Source organism: Natator depressus, chromosome 3 (genome assembly GCF_965152275.1).
Source record: "Natator depressus isolate rNatDep1 chromosome 3, rNatDep2.hap1, whole genome shotgun sequence".
NCBI lineage: Eukaryota > Metazoa > Chordata > Testudines > Cheloniidae > Natator > Natator depressus.
Genome location: NC_134236.1, coordinates 96,788,817 through 96,808,442, shown reverse-complemented (window position 1 = coordinate 96,808,442; position 19,626 = coordinate 96,788,817). Strand labels below are relative to the sequence as shown.

The 19,626-nt window shown below is 45.0% G+C and overlaps 1 protein-coding gene across 4 annotated transcripts in view; it reads right to left on the bottom strand.

Moving 5' to 3' along the window:
* NCOA7 (nuclear receptor coactivator 7) overlaps nucleotides 1-19,123 on the bottom strand; it is a 151,782-nt gene extending 132,659 nt beyond the window's left edge. For 2 of the 4 annotated variants that reach the window (XM_074948377.1, XM_074948382.1), the window contains exon 1: nucleotides 18,798-19,123. The gene's annotated coding sequence lies outside the window, so the exon portion shown is untranslated. Of the gene's footprint in view, nucleotides 1-14,824; nucleotides 14,949-18,486; nucleotides 18,624-18,797 lie in introns of those variants that run through there. The other 2 variants (XM_074948378.1, XM_074948380.1) reach the window with 2 other exon arrangements.
* Between the last annotated feature and the right edge of the window lie 503 nt (nucleotides 19,124-19,626).

Here is a 19,626-nt window from a genome sequence, read left to right as displayed (position 1 = left end):
CATTCTTAAGTATTAAATATTTTTAAAACAATAGAAGATAAATGAAAAATTCCAATTAAAAATCTTGTTAATTCCCCACTATACACCCCATTTTTCAACCAATCCACGTGGTATATTTTACAATCTATTGTACTCAATTGTGCAATTCCAAAATTCCTTTGTCATTTTTTTTTCCTCCTTCTTAAATAAAAACAAAGGAATCCAATGAAAAAAATGTACAGTAATGCAATACAAATGTTTCATATTTGATCACACAAGTTAGGAGAAGCAAAATGTAAGGTTTCCATGGCAACATTCTCTGCCACATTGCACACACTGCATATTAAATAACACATTGAACTGTAACTGAAAATACTATCTAAGTGTAATATGGGAGACTTACCATTGCTATGGAAACCTTAATTTTGTATTTCTGAACTTGTTAAAGTTGCATTAGTGTGTTTTTAATACTGTATCACATAACCCTTGCTGCTCAACAGATGCTCAGATGCAGCAGCGCTGAATGCATTACACTCACAAATACCAGACAGTGAATCATATCATTTACACACTGTGCACTCTGACACGTCCCTGAAAAAACAAGGGAAGACTTCTAATTATTTCCCTCCTCTTCGCAAAATTCCTTTGTGTATTATACTCAACAATCATATTAAACACGCTTAGTTCTATTCCCTTTCCTCCTGAATCCATTCTCTCTAAAGCCTTTATTAGCCTAGCAGTTTTCCCCTCTATCTTTCCATAGTAGAGGGCTGGAAATTGCATGTAGTATTCAGGGAGTGGACCTGTGCTGTGTATAAAGAAGAAACATCTCCCTCGTTGGAAACTTAATTCACCTAGTTATATAATACATGGTATGACTACATTTGCTTTAATAACTAATAGTGTGACACTGAATACTAATTTATTTAAGAATAGATATAACCAGGTCTTTTCCACTTTACTACCATGCAGCCATTTGTACACTGCTGCAAACTGCATTAAATTACTCCTGTGAATAAGTGTTTGGAGGGCCACAGTTCTGCTATGATATTTCTATGTAGCTGAGGAAGACAACTAGCCATAAATGCCTTTGAAAGCTGCTCTTGTACTAATGCCAGAAAAGGCATGAAGTGGGACTGGAGGCCTAAAAAAAATTAGAATGTTTACATCTGAGTCAGTGAGTTATCTTGTTTTTGCTATAATACTTTTTCCCCCTATTGCTTCCCCCTTCGGCATTCCCCCTCATTTTCTGTGAGCTACAGAGAAAAGTTCTTACATTGAGGAGAAATCCAGCAAATCCTTGCATGTTTTATTTTTTTATATCTTGTCTTCAGAAACAGTCCAAATTTTAAATTTTTAAAAAGCATTTGAAGGATGACCCAAGTCAGCTGATTCAGGTTGCAGGGTTTGGGCTAAGGGGCTATTTAACTGCAGTGGAGACATTTGGGCTCGGGCTGGAGCCCAGGCTCTGGGACCTCGCGAGGGGGCAGAGTCCCAGAGTTCAGGCTCCAGTCCGAGCCCAAACATCTACACCACAATTAAATAGCCCCTTAATCTGAGCCCTGCATGCCCGAGTCAGCTGAGATGGGCCAGCCCTGGGTTTTTAATTGCAGTGTAGACATACCCATAGGAGCTAAAACCAACTGAGTGGTCTGCCAAAGGTATAGGCATCCTGAGGCCAACAAGAAATTCCATTTGGAAGGAAAAGATTAAAGTTGGAAGCAGGTATTTGAGGCCAGTTTATGGGCAATACATATGCAATTCCACTGGAACTAAATAAAGTGCCACTATCAATCACACTGGCAAAAGAATCAATTAGTTTAGGAGTTGAGGGCTCAGTGTAGCCAATGCAAGCAGTATGAAATTGTTCCATCATGAAAGAACAAAAAAAGTGTTAGGTACAATAGAAGCAGGAAGCTTACCAAGCAGTCAGTGGGGCCACTGGACGATCGAGGTGCTAAAAGAGCACTCAAGGAAAATAAGGCCATTGCAGAAATGCTAAATAAATTCTTTGCATCAGTCTTCAATGCAGAGGATGTGGGGGAGATCCCCACACCTGAGTGATTATTTTTAGGCGATAAATCTGAGGAACTGTCCCAGACTGAGGTGTCAATAAATGAGGTTTTGGAATAAACTGATGAATTAAACAAGAAGTCGTCACCGGGATCAGATGGTATTCACCCAGGAGTTCTGAAGGAACTAAAATATGAGAATGCAGAACTATTAACTTTGGTATGTAAACTATTGCTTAAATCAGCTTCTGCACCAGGTGACTGGAGATTAACTAATATAACACCTATTTTTAAAAAAAGCTCCAAAGACAATCCTGGCCAGTAAGTTTAACTTCAGTACCAGGCAAACTGGTTGAAACTACAGTAAAGAAGACAGTTATTAGAGACATAAATAAACATGATATGTTCGGGAAAAGGCTTTTGTAAACAGAAATCATGCCTCACCAACCTTACTAGAATTCTTTGAGCGAGTCAACAAGCATGTGAACAAGGTTGATCCAGTCAATATAGCGTACTTGGACTTTCAGAAGGCCTTTGACAAGGTCCCCCACAAAAAGCTTTTAAGCATACTATGCAGTCATGGGAAAAGAAGGAAGGTCCTCTCTTGGATTAAAAGAGAGAAAACAAAGAGGAGGGGGAAATGGTCAGTTTTCACAATGGAGATAGTAGAAAGCGGGGTCCCCCAAGGATCTGTACTGGGACCTGTGCAGTTCAACATATTCATAAATGATGTGTGAAAGGGGGTGAACAGTGAGATGGCAACATTTGCAGACAATACAAAATTACTAAAGATAGTTAGGTCCAAAACTGACTGCAAAGTGTTACAAAGGGATCTCACTAAACTGGGTGACAAAATGACAGATGAAATTCAACGCTGGTAAATGCAAAGTAACACACATTGGAAAACATAATCCCAACTATATACAAAATGAAGGGTACGTAAATTAGCTGTTACCATTCAAGAAAGAGATGTTGGAGACATTTGTGGATAGTTCTCTGAAGCCATCCACTCAATGGGCAACGGCTGGCAGAAAAGCTAACAGAATGTTAGGAACCATTAGGAAAGGGATAGATAAGACAGAAAATATCTTAATACAGCTATATAAATCCATGGTACACCCACACCTTGAATAGTGTGTGCAGTTCCGGTTGCCCCATCTCAAAGAAGATATATAAGAATTGGAAAAGTTGCAGAGGACAACGAAAATGATTAGGGGAAATCAAATAGCTTCCATTTGAGGAGAGATTAAAAAGAATGGGACTGGTCATCTTAGAAAAGAGACGACTAAGGAGGGGGGAATATGACAGCGGTCTATAAAATCATGAATGATATGGAGAAAGTGAGTCCCTATTTATACAAGAGCTAGGGGGTCACCCAATGAAAGTAATAGGCAGCAGGTTTGAAACAAACATAAGGAAGTACTTCTTCACAGTCAGCTTGTGGAACTGGTTCCCACAGGATGATGTGAAGGTCAACAATATAGCTGGGTTGAAAAAAGAATTAGATATGTTCTTAGAGGTTAGTTCCACCAATGGCTATTAGAAAAGGAGGACTTGTGGCACCTTAGAGACTAACCAATTTATTTGAGCATGAGCTTTCATGAGCTACAGCTCACTTCATCGGATGCATACTGTGGAAATTGCAGAAGACATTATATACACAGACACCATGAAACAATACCTCCTCCCACCCCACTCTCCTGCTGGTAATAGCTTATCTAAAGTGATCATCAAGTTGGGCCATTTCCAGCACAAATCCAGGTTTTCTCACCCTCCGCCCCCCCACACACAAACTCACTCTCTTTCTGGTAATAGCCCATCAAAAGTGACCACTGTCTTCACAATGTGTATGATAATCAAGGTGGGCCATTTCCTGCAGAAATCCAGGTTCTCTCACCCCCTCACCCCCCTCCAAAAACCACACACACAAACTCACTCTCCTGCTGGTAATAGCCTATCCAAAGTGACCACTCTCCTTACAACCTGCATGAAAATCAAAGTGGGCCATTTCCAGCACAAATCCAGGTTTTCTCACTCCCCCACCCCCATACACACACAAACTCACTCTCCTGCTGGTAATAGCTCATCTGAAGTGACCACTCCCCCTACAATGTGCATGATAATCAAGGTGGGCCATTTCCAGCACAAATCTAGGTTTTCTCACACACACCCCCACACACACACACACAAACTCACTCTCCTGCTGGCAATAGCTCATCCAAACTGACCACTCTCCCCACACTGTGCATGACAATCAAGGTGGGCCACTTCCAGCATAAATCCAAGTTTAACCAGAACGTCTGGGGGGGGGGGGGAGGAAAAAACAAGGGGAAATAGGCTACCTTGCATAATGACTTAGCCACTCCCAGTCTCTATTTAAGCCTAAATTAATAGTATCCAATTTGCAAATGAATTCCAATTCAGCAGTTTCTCGCTGGAGTCTGGATTTGAAGTTTTTTTGTTGTAAGATAGCGACCTTTATGTCTCTGATTGCGTGACCAGAGAGATTGAAGTGTTCTCCGACTGGTTTATGAATGTTATAATTCTTGACATCTGATTTGTGTCCATTTATTCTTTTACGTAGAGACTGTCCAGTTTGACCAATGTACATGGCAGAGGGGCATTGCTGGCACATGATGGCATATATCACATTGGTGGATGTGCAGGTGAACGAGCCTCTGATAGTGTGGCTGATGTTATTAGGCCCTGTGATGGTGTCCCCTGAATAGATATGTGGGCACAGTTGACAACGGGCTTTGTTGCAAGGATAGGTTCCTGGGTTAGTGGTTCTGTTGTGTGGTATGTGGTTGTTGGTGAGTATTCGCTTCAGGTTGGGGGGTTGTCTGTAGGCAAGGACTGGCCTGTCTCCCAAGATTTGTGAGAGTGTTGGGTCATCCTTCAGGATAGGTTGTAGATCCTTAATAATGCGTTGGAGGGGTTTTAGTTGGGGGCTGAAGGTGACGGCTAGTGGCGTTCTGTTATTTTCTTTGTTAGGCCTGTCCTGTAGTAGGTGACTTCTGGGAACTCTTCTGGCTCTATTAATCTGTTTCTTCACTTCCGCAGGTGGGTACTGTAGTTGTAAGAATGCTTGATAGAGATCTTGTAGGTGTTTGTCTCTGTCTGAGGGATTGGAGCAAATGCGGTTGTATCGCAGAGCTTGGCTGTAGACGATGGATCGTGTGGTGTGGTCAGGGTGAAAGCTGGAGGCATGTAGGTAGGAATAGCGGTCAGTAGGTTTCCGGTATAGGGTGGTGTTTATGTGACCATTGTTTATTAGCACTGTAGTGTCCAGGAAGTGGATCTCTTGTGTGGACTGGACCAGGCTGAGGTTGATGGTGGGATGGAAATTGTTGAAATCATGGTGGAATTCCTCAAGGGCTTCTTTTCCATGGGTCCAGATGATGAAGATGTCATCAATATAGCGCAAGTAGAGTAGGGGCGTTAGGGGACGAGAGCTGAGGAAACGTTGTTCTAAATCAGCCATAAAAATGTTGGCATACTGTGGGGCCATGCGGGTACCCATAGCAGTGCCGCTGATCTGAAGGTATACATTGTCCCCAAATGTAAAATAGTTATGGGTAAGGACAAAGTCACAAAGTTCAGCCACCAGGTTAGCCGTGACATTTTCGGGGATAGTGTTCTTGACGGCTTGTAGTCCATCTTTGTGTGGAATGTTGGTGTAGAGGGCTTCTACATCCATTGTGGCCAGGATGGTGTTATCAGGAAGATCACCGATGGATTGTAGTTTCCTCAGGAAGTCAGTGGTATCTCGAAGGTAGCTGGGAGTGCTGGTAGCGTAGGGCCTGAGGAGGGAGTCTACATAGCCAGACAATCCTGCTGTCAGGGTGCCAATGCCTGAGATGATGGGGTGCCCAGGATTTCCAGGTTTATGGTCAGCAACCACATGCTCGAGTGTCCTTAAACCTCCAACTGCCAGAAGCATCTGGCACTGCAGACTTTCAGAAGATAAAATACTGGGCTAGATGGACCACTGATCTGACCCACTATGGCCATTCTTACGGTCTTATGGAATATTAGCATCTAATAATTAATTAAATTTGGTAATTTTTGTGACAAATTAGGAAAGAAACAGTTTGCAAGGCACATGTGAACAAGAAGGTGGTCAGGGAAAGTGTGGGACACTTACTGAATGGGGGAGGCAACCTAGTGACAGAGGATGTGGAAAAAGCTAATGTACTCAATGCTTTTTTCGCCTCTGTCTTCACGAACAAGGTCAGGTCCCAGACTGCTGCACACTTCTTCTCTGTGAAGAAAGAAGTGGTTCAGGACTGTTTAGAAAAGCTGGACGAGCACTAGTCCATGGGGCTGATGCGCTGCATCCGAGTGTACTAAAGGAGTTGGCAGATGCGATTGCAGAGCCATTGGCCATTACCTTTGAAAATTCATGGCGATCGGGCGAAGTCCCAGATAACTGGAAAAAGGCTAGTGCCCATCTTTAAAAAAGGGAAGGAGGAGGATCCAGGGAACTACAGACCAGTCAGCCTCACCTCAGTCCCTGGAAAAAGTATAGAGCAGGTCGTCAAGGAATCAATTCTGAAGCACTTAGAGGAGAGGAAAGTGATCAGGAACAGTCAGCATGGATTCACCAAGGGCAAGTCATGCCTGACTAACCTAATTGCATTCCATGATGAGATAACTGGCTCTGTGGATGAGGGGAAAGCAGTGGATGTGTTATTCCTTGAGTTTAGCAAAGCTTTTGATACGGTCTCCCACAGTATTCTTGCCAGCAAGTTAAAGAAGTATGGGCTGGATGAATGGACTACAAGGTGGATAGAAAGCTGGCTAGATTGTCGGGCTCAACAGGTAGTGATCAATGACTCCATGTCTAGTTGGCAGCCGGTCTTAAGCGGAGTGCCCCAAGGGTAGGTCCTGGGGCCGGTTTTGTTCAATATCTTTATCAATGATCTGGAAGATGGCGTGGATTGCACCCTCAGCAAGTTTGCAGATGACACTAAACTCAGAGGAGTGGTAGATGCACTGGAGGGTAGGGACAGGACACCGAGGGACCTAGACAAATTAGAGGATTGGGCCAAAAGAAATCTGATGAGGTTCAACAAGGACAAGTGCAGAGTCCTGCACTTACGAAGGAAGAATCCCATGCCCTGCTACAGACTAGGGACTGAGTAGCTAGACAGCTGTTCTGCAGAAAAGGACCTAGGGGTTATAGTGGATGAGAAGCTGGATATGAGTCAACAGTGTGCCCTTGTTGCCAAGAAGGCTAACGGCATTTTGGGCTGTATAAGTAGGAGCTTTGCCAGCAGATCGAGGGATGTGATCATTCCCCTCTATTCGGCATTGCTGAGGCCTCATCTGGAGTACTGTGTCCAGTTTTGGGCCCCACACTACAAGAAGGATGTGGAAAAATTGGGAAGAGTCCAGCGAAGGGCAACAAAAATGATTAAGGGGCTGGAGCACATGACTTATGAGGAGAGGCTGAGGGAACTGGGATTATTTAGTTTGCAGAAGAGAATAATGAGGGGGGATTTGACAGCTGCTTTCAACTACCTGAAAGGGGGTTCCAAAGAGGATGGATCTAGACTGTTCTCAGTGGTACCAGATGACAGAACAAGGAGTAATGGTCTCAAGTGGCAGTGGGGGAGGTTTAGGTTGGATATTAGGAAAAACTTTTTCACTAGGAGGGTGGTGAAACACTGGAATGCGTTACCTAGAGAGGTAGTGGAATCTCCTTCCTTTGAGGTTTTTAAGGTCAGGCTTGACAAAGCCCTGGCTGGGATAATTCAGTTGGGGATTGGTCCTACTTTGAGCAGGGGGTTGGACTAGATGACCTCCTGAGGTCCCTTCCAACCCTGATATTCTATGATATGAAAAGCGCTTTACAAGAGTTAGATAATGGTACAAACAACATTTGGACAGATCATTAAGTGGTCCTCCGAGTCCCTCAGCAATTTTCAAGTGGTCTGTGAAAAAAAAAGTTTGAGAACCTGACTTAAATTTTGAGGAAGTTCCCAAACTCCTGCATTAAGTGAAACAAAGTTAGTTCCTTGTTAAGCAAGAACATCAGTGGGTAGCTCAACAGGTCAGGAGAATTGTATTAATTCTTTGGCTTGGCTCGGGCAGTACTTACAAGGGCAGCTAACTACTGCAAGGGTCCATAGCTGTACGGAGGCTACACAGTTCTGATGTCATCTGTTTTCTGCTGGTGTACCTATATCCCATATAACAACACTGAATAACCAGGCACACGCAACTAATGAAGCCCAGTGTTCTCCGCTGAAAATAAATTACTGGTGAATCAAATGGACTTTCCTTGGCCTCATAATCTGATTTCCTTAGACACTGTAGCTGATGAGTCCTTGTGAGAAGCAGGAGCGTACCCAGGGCTCTCTTTGGTAGTCCATTGTTCTTCTCCTACCAACTCTGATGGCTCTTCTGACTGCCTGGTATCCAGCTCCTCCATTCTCACTATATGGCAAGGAGGGTTGCTACCTAATCAGTCATTGTGTAGTTTTCAGTCACCTGCCCAAAAGTGGGGGGGCCAGGGCCCCCCGCCCCTCCTCTTCTGCCTGAGGCCCCACCCCCAGCCAAGCTGGAAGCCGGAGCAGGCCAGGAGTCACGGACCCAGGACAGAAGGGTCCGCAGCTCCCCACAGCTGCCCATGCAGCTCTTACCATAGCCAGACTGTGGCCCTCCAGCTGGAGCTGGGTCCAGGTAACAGCCATGTGCAGCATACGGGCAGCTGTGGGGAGCTGCGGACCTTCCTGCCCTGCGGGGGGTGGGGGGGAGGAGCCCCACGGGGTGGAGACACAGGCTGGGGGCTGCTCTCGATCCCCCCCACTCTGGGCAGGTGGAGAAGCTGTGGCGCCAAAAAGTGGGAGGGCCTTGACCCCTTGCCTCCCCCTTCTGGTGTCCCTGACCTGGGCTGCATCTGCCTGACTGCTGAGTTTTACCAGCAAATCCAACTTTACACACATGACACATATGAACACAGGCCTAGCTTGAAACTATGTTATCCACTTTATAAATGTTACCTCTCTGAGCCAGGGATTGTAAATTGGCTAGTTGGGGAGGATTACCGAGCTCTGCCCAGGAACTACAATCAGTGTGGAGAGGTAATGATTCTTGGGGTACTCAGGACTGAGAGTCACTTTGTTACCCCCGCCTCTCCCAAAAGGTAGTTTTCCCCACGGTGGCTGGGTGTTAGGTCCCTAACACCACCAGCCTGTCAGCCATTCAAGCACTTCTCTGGGGAACGCCAGCCCCATCTTCACCTTGCAGGTTAACAATAGATGCACTTGAGTCTCTTTGAAATGTTCCCCTGTGATATCCAGCCCCTGACACTGTCTGCTCACAGACATCCCAGATCTACTGTTCCCTGTACCCAAGTTACTAGTTTTACCTTAAACTTTCATTCCTGTATATCACACAGCACTTGTAGTAAAACAAAAGAAGATTTATTTAAGAAAAAGAGTGATGGAAACAAATGGTTACAATACAAAACAAATGCAAACCTGGGCCTACACTTAATATATCAGGTTCACACACACACACAAAGTTCAGACTGTTACAGAGCTGTCTGGCTTCACAGGAACCAGGATCTAATTTTTCATGAAAATGCCTGTGTACTTCAAAAGGTCTGCTCTGTGAGTGGATACAGACTGCCTCTCCCCCTCAGTGTGGTACAGAAACAGTCTTTTGTCAGTATTCAAAGGGTGATTTCCTGTCTGTTGTAATGTTCCTTTTTCACCTCCAGATGGTTTTGATTGTTTGCAGCTGATTGGTAAGCTTAAGTATGCACTTAGATCTTTTATTGTTTTATTATACATTTTCTCTGTAATGTTTTTGTCCTAAAAATAAATGTATTGTGCTCTGTGTACATCTGTCTGGTCTCTGGTAAACCACTGTCTTTGCTTATGAGAGAAATACAGAGTGAAACTGCAGGTGCAAAGCTAAGTCACACCTGGTGAGATAATCACAGTAAACTGTAGGGGACTGCAGCCTAAAACCCTTGTCTGGAGGAAAATGGGCATAGGTTTCTGTCCCAAGGGACGTGACAGCTAGAGGCCTGAGACCTTAGGGGCATCCCTTGAGCAGACCACAGACAGGGTCAGAGGTGTATTTACTCCAAAACAGAAAACACATAGTTCGACATGTGCCAGCAAGTTCTTCTTGAACAAAACAGTAGTCTAAAAGGCCTTTTACTAGGCAGTTCTCTGTCCAATGCCACTATGTTGCCTATTTTTTCAAGTGCTAGGCAATAACTCATTGTCAGAACCCTGGGGAGGTAGGGGAAATCGTTCTGACGCTGAAATTAACACACCAGTAGCTCTCCGGGGTAGCTCTCACTTTTCCCTACTCAGAAAAGTACTGCCAGGTTCAGACTCTCAATCGTTAGCAAATTCATCATCCAGGGCTTGGTTGGCAGCTTGAGTTTTGCCAGTCAGGATGGGTATCACTTGAGGAACTCACAATACCCTTCGCCCACGGTAGCTACTTGCTCAGAAATGACTGGGTAAACATCCGGATCATCGTAATATCCTAGCTGGACAGGGCGGGGCTGAGACTGGCAGTCAGAACATCAGCTGGGATGAGTTGATGACCCAGTGAAGTAGTAATTCCTGGAACATTTGCTCCTACTTCTGTTAGACGGCCAAATGACCTTGCTGAAACTATTCTGGGGCTCTTATCAGGGTCTAATGCTGTGCCAAATACTTTGTGAGACCTTCCATTTTCTCTCGCTTGTGTAGAGGGTGTCTGCAATTCCACCTCTAGTGCAAGACGGTGAGAGACAGGTGGTCTGAATAGCCAGAGCAAGGCAGATCAAGGGAGATTCATCTAGACACAGACAGTTCAGAGTTTGTGTAAACACAAGAAATGCTCTCTGGGATTTCAGTTTTATCTCAGAAGTTCTGATTTAATCAAAACAACACACATTTTTATTTTTTCTATGAACCAAAAGTCCCTGCCTGTGTTTCTTCCATGCAGCTCAACACTCAGTAAAACCCAAAACAACACTACCAATCAAACAACAGGTATTCTATTCAGATTCTTATGTCTCCCCAAAGCTCCCTGCTAGTCTCCTCTCCCCATTTTGGAGTAACCCAGACTACCTTTAAAAGATAATGTACACAAGAGGGAAAATAGCTTGTGCCCTTTTTTGCTTCTTTGTGAGACATAAAGCCGGTCTCTATTTTTTCATAAAGGCGAATGGAGAACCAATAAAATGGTAACTCCAGGAGAAAGAGTGAAAACTAAATAACTGACAGAGAAAGGGAGTTTTAGCCATACTGTTTAAAAATGAAGAAAAAAAAAGTTTTTAATTCAGGGGTGGGCAAACTGCATCCCACGGGCCGCATTCAGCCGATTTAAGCCAGTCCTCGAGCTTCCGCTGGGGAGTGGGGTCTGGGGCTTTCCACACTCCAGCCACGGAGCAGGGTCGAGGGCCACTACACGTGGCTCACTGAGGCAGCCGCATGGCCCCACTCCGGAGCTCCAGCCAGGGAACAGGATTGGGGGCTGCTCCATGCAGCTCCCAGAAGCCACAGCAAGGCCTCCCTCCGGCTCCTACATGCTCCAATGGCCCCCTCCGGTGCTCCAACGGAGAAGTGACATGCCACTGCTTCCGGGACCTCCCCACGCCCCAACCCTCTGCCCCAGCCCTGATTCCCCTCTCACCCTCCAAACCCCTGGACCCCAGCCCGGAGCGCCCTCCTGCACCCAAAACCCCTAATCCCCAGCCCTACCCCAGAGCTTGCACCCCCACCTGGAGCCTGGATCCCTTCCCGCACTCCAGCCCTGATCCCCACCCCACCCTCCGAACCCCTCGGTCCTAGTCCAGAGCAGCCTCCTATATCCCGAACTCCTCATTCCCAGCCCCACCCCAGAGCCCTCACCCCCAGCCGGAGCCCTCACACCCCCCCCGTACCCCACTCCCCCACCCGCACCCTGAACTCCTCATTTCTGGCCCCACCCCAGAGCCCACAACCCCATCCAGAGCCCTCACCCTGTCCCGCACCCCAACCCCAATTCTGTGAGCATAAAATTTCTATTCCCAGATGTGGCCCTCGGGCCAAAAAGTTTGCCAACCCGTTTTAATTAATACCTGTTTAACGTACATGACTAATGTTTTGAGCCTTCTTTAAGATTCAGCACCTTCGTCCCTTCATTTAATGTGTTACAAACTCACAATAAACATCCCTGAGACTTCCACAAGCTCCTCCAACAAAACCAGACAAACATTCTTGACATTTATTTCAAAGGTAAAAAGAAATATGGGGGGATGGAAGGGGGAAGAGCCATCAGGTATTCTTTATATATCACAAAGGAGCAAAAAAGAGCCCACATTTATTTTAAATCCTTTATAAGTCACCCTAATGTGTTGAGCCCAACTGGGCTCAGCTGAACTTAATTAGTTTCTTGCTGGGCATGCCTACTTGAGGTGTAACTGAACCTTTGCTGGGAGACAATCAATAAAACTTAGGCCACTATCTGGCTTGAAAGGGCCTCTTCATCGGCGCACTGCCTGGGTGGGGAGTGGCAGGGCTATAGGATCCTGGTTAGGGATCAGCAAAACACCTGTACATCCCGTCAAACTCTACTTTATTAACAGTCCCATGGAATCTGAAATAACCACAAATGGTTAAAAAAAGCCACTGTTTTACCTTTCAATTTACCATCATGTTGGGGCATTCCTTACCCAAGAGATGATTTCTTACTACATGAAACAAATGCCACTTACTATTTTATTTACCTGATGTTTTTCCATAGTGCCCATCACCACAGTACCCATGTATTGCTGAATCCTCAACTCTCCTTAGCTATTCCTGGCATGTGTCCCGTCCAAGTAATGGCCCAGCCTAACCCCATTTAGCTTGAGATCACAGAACCAGCTGGTATGGCAGCAAGCCACACCAGTTCCCCTTGAAACTTAAGTGACAGCACTAGTCTCATAAATATTAATGGTTTTAGTCTTTTCCATTATTATGCTGGTTTAGAATATAAGAAAATAAACAGAAAACGAGACAGACGGTGTGTGGGACAGAAAGTACAGAAGTGAGAGTAACTGCAGAAATGGAAAATGCCATTGCTAGGAAACATTAAATTTAGTTTGAAAATGAGTCAGGTGCTAGTTGACATTTTCTGGAGATAAGCAAATGCCTGTGCAATTAATCCACATCAGGCTGGTATTCCAATAATAATTCACTCTTATTATTGTGAGACAGCCTAAACGGTCTCCTCTCTTCTCCATTTAGGCCTTGACTACACTAAACAATTAATATTTGGTCAACATACAGCCACCGCAGTAATTACTGCAGTTTTTCATGTCCACACTACCCTCCTTCTGCCAGTGGTGCACGTCTTTGCCAGGAGTGCTTGCTCCAACTTAAGTGAAGCAGTGTGAGCTCTGCTGTCAGGTGCTGACAGCCTGGGCTGTAGGCTCTGCATGGAGCCCCACTGCTGGGTGCTGACAGACCAGACTGTCAGCACCCAGCAGCAGGGCTCACAGCTGTGAGCTCCATGCAGAACTGATAGGCGATGTAAGTAATGCAGTGTCTACCCAGACACTGCATCGCCCTAACTACACTGACCTAAGCTCTATGCCACTCATGGAGGTGGAGTTATTAGGTCAGTGTAGTGGGGGACTTACATCAGCGGGAGCAACACTGCAGTGTAGACACTTACAGTTGCTTTACATTGACCTACTTCTGTAGCGTAGACCTGGCCTTAGTCCTCATCTTCTAAGGTGAAGGAGCTGGTTCTTTGCCTGTATCTCAGGAAGGACCATAGGGGATCCCTGGGCAATAGAGATGGGAAAGGGTTCTGAATGAAACGATTTCCTTCTCTTCTCTCCTCCCAGAGAACTGATGCTACTCCATCAGAATCATAAAACTGATTGTGTACAGGGGAAGATCTGTAAACAAGCCATAATTTGGGGAATCTACAGAAAGAGGGATTGCATCCTAAAAATCAATTAATTTGAAAAAAGACTTGGGGATCCTGGTGGATAACCAGCTGAACATGTCCTCCCTGTGTGAGGCTGTCGCCGAAAGGATAATGTGTTCCTTGGATGCATCAGCAAAGAAATATCAAGTAGGAATAGAGTAGGGATTTGCATGTAAACAGCACTAGAAAGACCATTACCAGAATACTGTGTCCTGTTCCATGTCTACACTTCTAAAAGGATGTTGAAAAATTGGGAAGGTTTCCAAGAAGAGCAACAACAATGATTTGAGAACTGGAAAACCTTCCTTACAGTAAGAGATTTAAAGAGCTCAATCTATTTAGCTTACCAAAGAAAAGGTAAGACTTAAGCATGGTCTGAATATACTTACATGGGGAGAAAATACCTGATGATAGAGAGCTCTTTAATCTAGCAGACAAAGGCATAACAAGATCCCAGAGTGGGGAAGATGAAGCTAGATAAATTCAAACAGGAAATAAGGCACACATTTTTAATAGTAAAGGTAAATAACCATGGGAATTGCTTCCCTAGGATGTGATAGATTCTCCATCTCTAGACATTTTTAAATCAAGACAAGAAGTCCTTCTAAAAGATATGCTGTAGTTCAACTACAAATTTTTAGGCTTGATGCAGGAAATGGTAGGCAAAATGTTATGGCCTGTGCTGTGCAGGAGGTCAGACTGGATGACCACCATGGTCCCTTCTCATCTTAAAAAAAAAAATCTAGGAAACCCCCAAAGGGGAGCCTCCAAGGTGTGATAGTATCCCCTTCTGGTACTTAAGAAGAACAGAAGTCACAGACCCATGATCAGTTTAAGACCCCTGAACAAGTATTGAGCAAATTCAGTTGATAGGTGACACCGTCCAGCCTGGCTCAATTTCAGCAGCTTACCCCTGAATGACATTCCAATCAGCAGCCAGCACAGGAACAGAGGATATTTGGTGTGGTTTTCCTCGTGGACGCAGAAGCATTTATGATGAATAGGAAAAACATACATGCTGGAACCCTCACTGAAAACAGCTTCCTTCAGATTCCAGGTGGACTTTACCATGGCCCTGATAAATCTCCCAGGGAACAAACTAGGGAAAATAAGGAAGAAGATAAAGAGACTCCTCAGACTTCAAACAGTTCCTCAAAAACTAGGCTCAAGTTCAGGGGTTACTATCTCTACCATTCAGTCAAACCTCCCATGTATGGATCCGTAATTGGGCCCTCTAAAAACTGAAAGCTAACCTGCCTCACAGTGGTTGTTCATATGAGAACATCTTTACTGGAAAGTGAATAAGGAAGTCCAATGGTGTCTAAACCACATGAACACATGAAACAGCAATGTAATCTGCCTGTCTTCCCCCATGGGACAGTAGAATCAGATGCCAGTCTGTCAGGTTAGGGAGCAAAATGTGAAAAATATCAAAAAGGGGACAATGGTCCCTTAAAGAGTCAAACTGGTACATAAACTCACTGAAGTTTAATGACTGGAGTGTTTGCCATCATGATTTTTGCAAACAACTGAGACAGATTGTGGATCCTTCTAGAAAAGGGCAATGCAACCAATGTATGGTGCATAAATTGCCTCAGGATGGTCTAAAATCCTAGAAAATGTCCAACATTGCTGAAGGCTTTGGATCTATATTGTCTGCTGTGCCAAGTCTTGGTTCAGGTCCAGTATATTTCAGAAGTGACTAACCTAAAAGCAGACTGTTATTCTTACCTTCAACATGATGCCTGGGGGAAACTCCCCAGTTATTAATACAAGTTCTTGGGCCCAAGCAATAGTCCAATTTGCCTCATGTCAGCTCTACTAACCCAGTGAAACTAGTATTATTATTCCAGAACTGGAAGAATAACAACTCTCTTCCCGTTGATGACCAGGAAGCAAACCTTGGCTATTCTGCTTTGTCTGGCATAGGACCCTCCTCTCTAAGTTAAAGGGAGTGGTAAAATGTTCTATTATCAGTTGTGTTCCAACCTTCCTTCAATGCCTACTAGAGTATAAAGGGAAATTGTGCTTTCCTGTCCTCTATTTAGCTCACAATTATCCTTTTGTAAAAACCTCTTCTGCCAGTATCAGCAATTAATTGGATCAGACAGATCATGTGGCAGGCAATATAGATACTTCCACGTATGAGACACCCTTTGGCGCCACTTTGGTCATCCATCTAAAGGAGATGTATCAAGTCTGACAATTAGGTCACAGAAGAGGTCCTGCTTTAACATTGTTATCATCTACTCTGTTCTCCAAATGAATGCAGCTCTATGTCAGCACTGAATATAGAAGCTCAATGCCTTGCCTTAATATTGTGATGCTTGCAGGCACCACACTGCAGGAAAATCAGGACTTATAGAAAGATATGGAGGTGCAATATTGAGTACTGTCACTTCCTGAGTAATTCCGCTTGTATTCTCCAAATCTTAAATACAGAGGATAACAAACAGAAGCATTCTTATGGATTCACTTCAAGTTCAAGAGATGATTTATCACTTCAACATTAGAGATGACAAATCAGAATCATAGCTACATCAAAGGAAGAAATGCTGCAACTCATAGAAACAGGGACATCACAAGGGAAGACCCCATTGAGGCGAGAGAGGGACAGAGAGGCATGTATATACAGTATGTTTTCTGGAAATGTTCCTTGTGTGATGCTGTGCTACATAATAAAGAAAAGGAAGGCACTGCACATAGAGCCTCCATGTTCTTTAATAAAGAACAGAATTTCCCGCAAGATTCTTCTGCAAAATTCACAATACTGGATCATAAATGAACTAAATAGACAATGGACTCAATCCTACGAAGTTTTATGCCTGGGAATAACTTTGCTCATGGGATTGCTCCTGTTGCAGTCAGTGGGACTACTTACAAGAGCAAAGGTACTCACAGGTATACAACTTGCAAGATTGAGTCCATTATCTATTTAGTTCATTTATGGAAATCTTCCAGGAACAAGAGTTTGAGAGAGGAGGAGGACTGGAAAATGGAAGCATTTTTACTTTGGCTTGCTTTCAATTTTCAAGATCTGCAGGGCTGCTTATACCATTTTTCAGATGCTGTATATATATTTCTTGGTGTTTCTTTTTGCAACCTGCAATAACTTTTTTTTCTAATGTTATATTTTGTACATATAATACCAGTATTCATTCTTTAAAATATGTAAAAAATTTGTGTAAGAGATAGACTGGAAAGACTTCTTCAATATGCATGCAAAATATTATCCAAATACAGGCACTCAATGTAGTTCATAGCAGCTCCACACAAATCATAATCAATTAGTGCATAAACATCACCCATTTAAAAGTCCATAATTATGTATTGATATAAGCATGTACAATGACCTCATGGAAGTGCAGTATTTACAGACCATTAAGTAAATAACACACGTGATAAAATTACATAACTGAGTATTTACTCTAAAGACTAATGTCAAGAAGATAGCTGTTAAAAATCCATAGCCTTGATACTGCAGGCAGATCGACACAGGTGAATCCCTGAATCCACTCAAAGAATCCTACTGAAATCAGTAAGGATGTGAACAGGTGTAGGGTCCAGTTGCTCAAACGAAATTGCAAGATCTGGGCCCAATGTATCCACTCTCATACACCAAATATTGCTTATTAGCTATTGTCTTCTCTCTGTTTAGAAAAGAAAATTAAACCATAAAATGTGTTCTGATATCATGAGTCTGAAAATCAGATGTCAGGACTATTAATCCAGGATAACAATGCATCCACAGTTAAAACTGTTTAAAAAAAAATACAACGGCACAAGTCAGAGTCCAGATTTGTAATGTTAACTCTGAGCAGCCTCTCTTCTCTTGGTCAAATCTTTAATATGTTTGTGACCAATGTCGTTTGATAGTTAAAATACATCTATTTGTTTTAAACAGAACCATCACAACCAACCCCATTTTCCAATAATTCACATGCTGGGAATCTTACAATTGCCCCAAATCCAGACTGATGCAAGACAATGAAAATCAGCATTTGTTCTTTATTTTGAAATTGTATTTGAAACCAAGTTCCTAGCCCACCAATTTTCCTGAATAACAAAGGATATCAGGTATGAAGTTATGTCAGACACACTGGAATATGATCGTTGCCTATTGCTGGATGCTTCCGTGCATCACTGCAGTGACTACCCACCCCACATCACCCAATACTACGACAGATTTCATGCTCCCAAAATATCATTTAAGGCCCTTCCCTCAAATTACCACCATCACCTTCTCTTCCTCCTCCTCAGATTAAAAAAAATGAAATCTACTTCTTGGAAGTACATGTAAAAATTCTGTAATCCTAACTGGAAATATATTTCAGAACGTGTTAAAGGTGGGAGAGGAAATAATTACACTATTTGCAAAAGGATTTTAATTGCAGAGAAATAAACAAAAAGACTTGGATAGTAAAATCTTTGAAGCAGGACTACAGAGATTGAAAGCAGCTACCTCGCTGTGGGTACTACCAAAACATAACCAACCCGGTAAAGATTCAAGCGAACTGAACCCCCCCTTCCCCAAACACAGGCTAGCTGTACATGCACAACACACAATCTGCACCTTTCAGTCCCGCAGCTTCCTCAAGTCCGATGTTCCCCCTCTGGTTTTGCTGTCACAGCCAAGCCAAGGAAACCAGCATTTCTGAAGCCACACAAACTAATGCACTTCCCCATCTGCCCGCCTCCTCCTCCCCCCTCGCCGGCTGTGTTGTTGTGCCTCTGAAAAGGCAGGTTAATTGTTATGAGGTCTGCAAAATGTCAGCCCCCGATGGAGCCCCCTTCTCCTCCCCAGGCGGCTGCTGGGTCACCCCCACCCCAGCCTGAGAGGGGCATCTCCCGCGCAGGGCTCGCTGCCCGCCCGCTGAGACCCACCCAGCTGCACCGGTTCCTTCAGCCGCGGGCCGGGCACTTGCGGTTGCGGCTGTGTCGGATCCTCTCAGGGATGATCGGCGGGGCCCCCATGCTCCCCGGGCGGCTTCAGCAGGCGGGGGTGGGGGTCGCTGCAGAGGCGCGGACGCGGCAGCCCGGGAACATCCACGACCGCCGAGGGGAGGTCCCCGGAGAGACCCGGCCGCTGCAGCTCAGCTCAGCCCGCTGCAGAGAGCGCGCAGCTCCCGGCCTCCGCCAGAAGCATGGTCGCCAGGCAGAGCCCGCCCCGCCTGCGCCGCACCCACCCAGCGGCCCTCGCCACCAGCGTGCCCCGCTCCCCTGGCTCTGCCTGCGCCGCTAGCTCGGCCCGCAGCTCCGCCCTGCCTGGCCGCAGGCGCCTTCCCCCGCTCGGCCCCGTCTTCCAGCGCCGCTCTGCGCGTCGGCTCCCTCTCCCCCGAGGGAGGGGGACAGTATTAGCCCCTTCAAAATGTCACCGCAGCTTTCGGCCCCGTGATTTGTCCCATTGAGCACACCAAGGAGCCGGCCCTCAGGTTGCTCATTTTCTAGGCAAATTGACTTGTCTGAGGGGTTTTTTTGGTGGGGGGGGGGCGAGGAGGGGGAAGAGAGATACATTTGTCAGTGTCAAGGCCTCAGTCTCACAAGTTGCAACATAAAGGGTTGACCCCCCCTCCTCCCCTCCCCCGGCACCCCCATAGAGTCCATGGCAGGGTCAGCACCTTAATCTGAACAAGTTAGTGTTCCCTCAATTACTTTGGGACCCCCCCCCCCAAAAAAGTACATACACTTTTTTTACTAGCTCCCCAATCCTGCA